Below are 6,000 nucleotides of genomic sequence, written 5' to 3'. Positions count from 1 at the left end.
TAATCATGCTATTTCTTGGGTTCTTGATACCGGTTGTGGTTACCACATTTGTTCTAATGTGCAGGGACTAAGAAGAAGTAGGGATGTGGAGCAAGGAAGGATCAATCTAATCATGGGGAACAGAAGATCGTCGCCTGTGACCAAGATTGGAGTGTATTCTTTAGTGCTTAGGAATAATTTATGTTTAGATTTGAACAATTGTTTCTATTCGCCAGAAATGGCTAGAAACATCATTTCATTTCATGGTTTATATAGACAAGGATTTAGATTTTCTTTTAGTAATGAGAATGGTTCTATTTTGGCTTATCTAAATGGTGTCTTTTACTTTGAAGCTATACCATGTAATGGAATATATGAAACTGTTATGATTGTTGATAACTTAGCAAATGATGTTTTGAATATAGATTCTTCCACTAGTATAGATAAAGCCTCCTTGTGGCATTGTCGTCTTGGACATGTCAACACGAAACGCATAGCCCAACTCCGAAAGGATGGAGTGTTGGAGTCATTCGACCTTAGGGAAGATGACACATGCGAGTCTTGTTTACTTGGAAAGATGACCAAGTCACCCTTCACAAGTACATGTGAAAGGGGTGAAGGTCTATTGGACCTAATACATACCGATGTATGTGGACCGTTTAGATCAACCACGAAGGATGGGAACCGCTTCTATGTGACTTTTACCGATGATTATAGTAGATATGGGTATATCTATTTAATCAAGCAAAAGTCAGAAACCTTTGAAAAGTTCAAAGAGTTTAAGAATGAAGTGGAGAATCAATTGGGCAGGAAAATCAAGATGCTTCGATCCGATCGAGGAGGAGAGTACCTAAGTCTTGAATTCCACGATTATCTCAAGGAGTGTGGAATAGTTTCGCAATTGACGCCTCCTAGGACACCGCAGTTGAATGGTGTGGCAGAAAGGCGTAATCGAACCTTATTGGATATGGTTCGCTCTATGATGAGTTGTGCTTCACTACCTATCTCTTTTTTAGGGTATGCCTTAGAGACTGCCGCCCATATCCTTAACCGAGTCCCTACTAAGAAGGTTGCCAAAACACCTCATGAGATGTGGACAGGGAAAGCTCCCTCGTTGGCACATATCAAGGTTTGGGGTTGCGAGGCTTTCGTAAGACAAGATACTCACAACAAGCTCGAACCTTGAAGTGAGCGATGTATTTTCATCGGCTACCCGCAGACATCCTTTGGATATCTGTTCTATAGACCGAAGGACAATGTTGTATTCGTTGCGAGGAGAGGAGTTTTCCGAGAGCGAGAACTCATAAGCCAAGGAGACAGTGGGAGGCAAATCGAACTTGAAGGGATTCAAGAGTCGATAGATGAAGGAACCTCTACCGCTGGCACTCAACCCGAGGAGGAAACTCCGGTTGAACCGATTGACGAATCCTTACCTCTTAGACGTTCCGATAGAGTTAGAGTTCATCCCCAGTTTTATGGTTTTCATATTACTACCGAAGGGGACACGTATATTAGTGATGGTACACTAATAAATCTTGATGAACCTAATAGCTATAAGGAAGCCATGGCAGGCCCGGAGTCTGCAAAGTGGAAAGTGGCAATGGATAGCGAGATCCAATCCATGTATGATAACCAAGTTTGGAATTTGGTTGATTATGTGCCCGGACGTAAGACCGTTGGGTGCAAATGGATCTTCAAGAAGAAGACCGACGTGGATGGAAAGGTACACACATACAAAGCACGATTGGTTGCGAAGGGCTTTACTCAAACTCCCGGAGTTGACTATGATGAGACCTTCTCACCAGTCGCGAAGATTAAATCTATTAGAGTGATGCTAGCAATTGCCGCATTTCATGATTATGAGATTTGGCAAATGGATGTCAATACCGCTTTCCTTAATGGAAAGTTGGCTGAGGATGTTTACATGGCTCAGCCAGAGGGGTTTGTGGATCCGAAGCATCCAAATAGAGTGTGTAAGCTTGAGAAGTCCATTTATGGACTTAAGCAAGCATCTCGCAGATGGAATCTTTGCTTCGATGAGAAAGTCAAAGAGTTTGGATTTGTACGAAGCGAAGACGAATCTTGTGTATATGTCAAAGCCAGTGGGAGCATAGTAAGCTTCCTCGTTCTATATGTCGATGACATATTACTCATAGGAAACGACATCCTGACTCTGCAGGAAGTTAAGTCCTGGCTCGGGAAGTGATTCGCTATGAAGGACCTCGGAGAGGCTTCTTACATTTTGGGAATAAGGATAGTAAGAGAAAAAAGTAAGAGACTAATTGGACTTAGTCAGAATACTTACTTGGATAAAGTACTAAAACGATTTAGTATGGAAAACTCGAAGAAGGGAGAATTACCGATACAGAGTAATGCCAAATTGAGTAAGACTCCAAGTCCGAGTACCGAAGCTGAGATAGCAGAAATGAGTCGAGTACCATATGCTTCCGCAGTTGGCTCAATCATGTACGCTATGACTTGTACTCGCCCTGATGTAGCCTTCGCTTTGAGCATGGTTAGCAGATATCAGGGAAATCCTGGCAGAGCACATTGGATTGCGGTGAAGAATATCCTTAAGTACCTTCGGAGGACGAAGGAATGGTTCTTAGTCCTCGGAGGGAGTGATGACTTGAAGGTGCGAGGGTACAGTGACGCCAGTTTTCAGACCGACAGGGACAACTACCGTTCGCAGTCGGGATGGGTCTTTACCCTAAATGGAGGAGTAGTGACATGGAAGAGTTCCAAGCAGGAGACCGTAGCTGATTCAACATGCGAATCAGAGTACATTGCAGCAAGCGAAGCGTCGAAGGAGGCAATATGGCTAAAGAACTTCATTGGTGATCTTGGAGTTGTACCCGCCATAAAGGAGCCTATGGAGATTTTCTGTGATAACGAAGGAGCGGTTGCCTTGACCAAGGAACCGAGGGATCATGGTAGATCAAGACATATCGACAGAAAATACCATTTCATTAGACATCGTGTAGAAGAAGGACAACTCGTAGTGAAGAGGATATCATCAGAAGATAACCCAGCAGATCCGCTTACGAAGGGACTGAGTAGGGTTAAGCACTTGCAACATGCTAGGAGTATTGGGCTGAAGGATGATATTAGCATAGATTAGATAGTATTAGAAACGTGTAATAGATAAATGTAATTAACATCTGATGATTAAATAAAGGAGTTTTATTTATGAGTAATGTTACTGTCTTATGTTAATTGTTTAACTATTGTTTCATTTTGCATGTTTTGACTTCCAGAATAATTGAGTTTATTAAGAATAATCGAATTGTTCAAATTATCCACAATCGTTCATATGTTGGAAGTAGATATGAATGAAGATTGTCATGAATTGGTGTGTAGATTGTCTAAATGGTTTTAGACATAGCAAAGGGTTGCTGCAACGTTCATGAGTGCTTATGAACTAGTTTTGAGCATTGGAACAAACCCGCGCTTGCTGGAATCACCTTATGGAATATGATATAAATGGGTGATCGCAAGACGATAATATCATATTGTCTTAAAACCTAGATATATGGTTTGTTATTTGTTAATTGATTGTACATTGATAATGCGAAAACGCATCAGTAACTCGGTGTTATAAAACGCATTGTTGTGTATAGTTGATTATTGAATAAGTAAATGCATATAAGTCGAAGTTTATCTGTAACTTTTATCTAAGAAGGTAAAAGTGATATCTCGGCCGCTCGATGATTTGATTTGACTTATGTGCCGGGCCCGGTTAGAACTGAATTGATGTGTTCGATTAAGTTCTATGTCAAATAAATCAGAGATCGAGAAACCTAAATGCTTGACTAACCATTCCATAGGATTGTCAGCATGATATCTAACAGAGGACTGTACGATCCCTTATCTAAAGGACAAGATTGATTAGATCAGAGTTTGACAGCGTCTTTGAGAGCTACGATTGCAAACCGAATTGTACTTGTGCATATAGTTACTAGACTTATCCACGTGGGAGACTGTTGGAATAGTGTCTAAGGCTGTAACTATATTAGGCAAGTATTTGACCCGGTTGTGCATGGTCCTTTTGGGTTGCCTTCACCATAGCAACTTGACGGGATGATTTATTAAGAGAGAGTAAATATTATTAATATGAGAATAATATAAAGAATAATATATTGTTATTTGATTAATATAAGTCATAGAATTAATTGGAATTAATTTGGTGATTTAAAGAGATTAATTAAATAAAGGGGTATAAACTGTCAATTGTTTGATAGTTAAGATTTAGACTGTAAATCCATATAGATATACAAGGGACGGATTCTAGAAGCTAGGATAGCTTCAAAATCGTCCATGACTTATCTAAGGAAAGGATTTGGATAGCCTTAAGAGAAGATTATCCAATTAGGGTTTAGATTGTAACCCTTAAGGAATCTACAAGTATAAATAGACCCCATGGGCAAGGGAAATCGGCACCTCACCTAAAGTAAGAGAACCCTGGCCGATTTCCTTCCCTCTCCTCTCTCCTAAATCATCTTCCTTGCTATTGGTGTTTGTAAGTCATTAGAGGAGTGACAATTGTGACTCTAGAAGCTCCAAGACTACAAGATCAACAAGGAACTCAAAGGTATGGTTCTAGATCTGTTTCAATGTTGTTATTTAACCTATTTAGCCGTTAGAAGTCTTGGATTCAAAGCATGTTTAATTAGAAAGCCTAGATCCAAGCATTAGGGTTTTGCATGCGCACATAGGAAAGTTCTTATGGCTAAAACCCATCAAATTGTTCCTATATTGAACTCACCGTGAAATAATTGGAGGAATAAATGATAATTTGGGCAGCACTTCGACTCTAAATATGACTTTCTGTGACAAAACTGGGAATTTTAGTTGAAAACCAGCCTTACACGAGCAGAATTTCGACTCGATAATCTAATTTTCTCGGGAACTTCAGAGCATCGAGACTTACTTCGGGTGTCGGGAATGATACCGGAACTTCAGGGGTAGATAGGGTAAATTTAGAGAAAGTGGAGGGGGGTAAATGTGTGAAGTTTGTAACCTAAACCCGACTGCCTTCACATCCCTTTTATAGGGTCTGAAGCTGTTGACTGTGATGGGCGTAGTCCTCGGTACTCTGGGCGTACCACGAGGCGGCTCTGTACGCTGGGCGTACCCCTCGTACGCGGGGCGTACCTACGAGGTGTCACCAGATCGGAACTCGTGCTCGGACGTGGCTGCCTTATCTGATACGTGTGCCTCGTGCGAAGAGAGAAGGACGTGGCTGACTTCCGACCCTACATGTGCGAAGTATGCTGGGCATACAAAGCGAACTACGTTGGGCGTACCCTTCAGATAATCCTTTGATTTTTGATTTATTTTTACTTAAAAACTTCAAAATTTCATATCTTTTGCATACGAGCTCCATTTTTGACGTTCTTTATATCCACGCGTACGTGAAATTATGTTCTACAACTTTTGTTTAGACTTCGTCGGCTAATTTTGACTTCATTTTTAATATTATATTTTTAACGGGTCGGGACAGAAAAAGTCCGTTAAAAATTCATAACTTCTTCATCTAACATCCATTTCGTCAGTCGTTTTACCGTTGTACTACTATTGACGAGACCTTCGATTCTCGTTTAGGTTGCATCGGCTAAAAATCACTCGATATTTATTTCGAGTTTTTAGCTGTCTATTACTATTCCGAAATTTAGAAAATCATAACTTCCTCATATGAAGTGAGATTTGTAGGGGTGTTCGTTTGGATGGATTGGTTTGATCCGATCCAATCAAGTGAATCAAAATTGATTTCGGTTTTCAAAACATGGATCCGAATAGTCCAAACTAAATTCAAATCCGATCCGATCCAATCCAATTACAATTCGGTTGGATCGGTTTTTATAATTTAGTTTTCAAAAACCGAAACATTTTAAAACGACATATAATTATAATATTACCCAACTTTACACAAGAAGCGAAAACAAATTATTTAGTTGTGATTTGAAATTTATAAACAATTACTAAAAAGATATATTATAGTTAAATATTTTATAGATATAA

Source organism: Lactuca sativa, chromosome 1 (genome assembly GCF_002870075.4).
Source record: "Lactuca sativa cultivar Salinas chromosome 1, Lsat_Salinas_v11, whole genome shotgun sequence".
NCBI lineage: Eukaryota > Viridiplantae > Streptophyta > Magnoliopsida > Asterales > Asteraceae > Lactuca > Lactuca sativa.
This window is presented reverse-complemented; position numbering follows the sequence as displayed.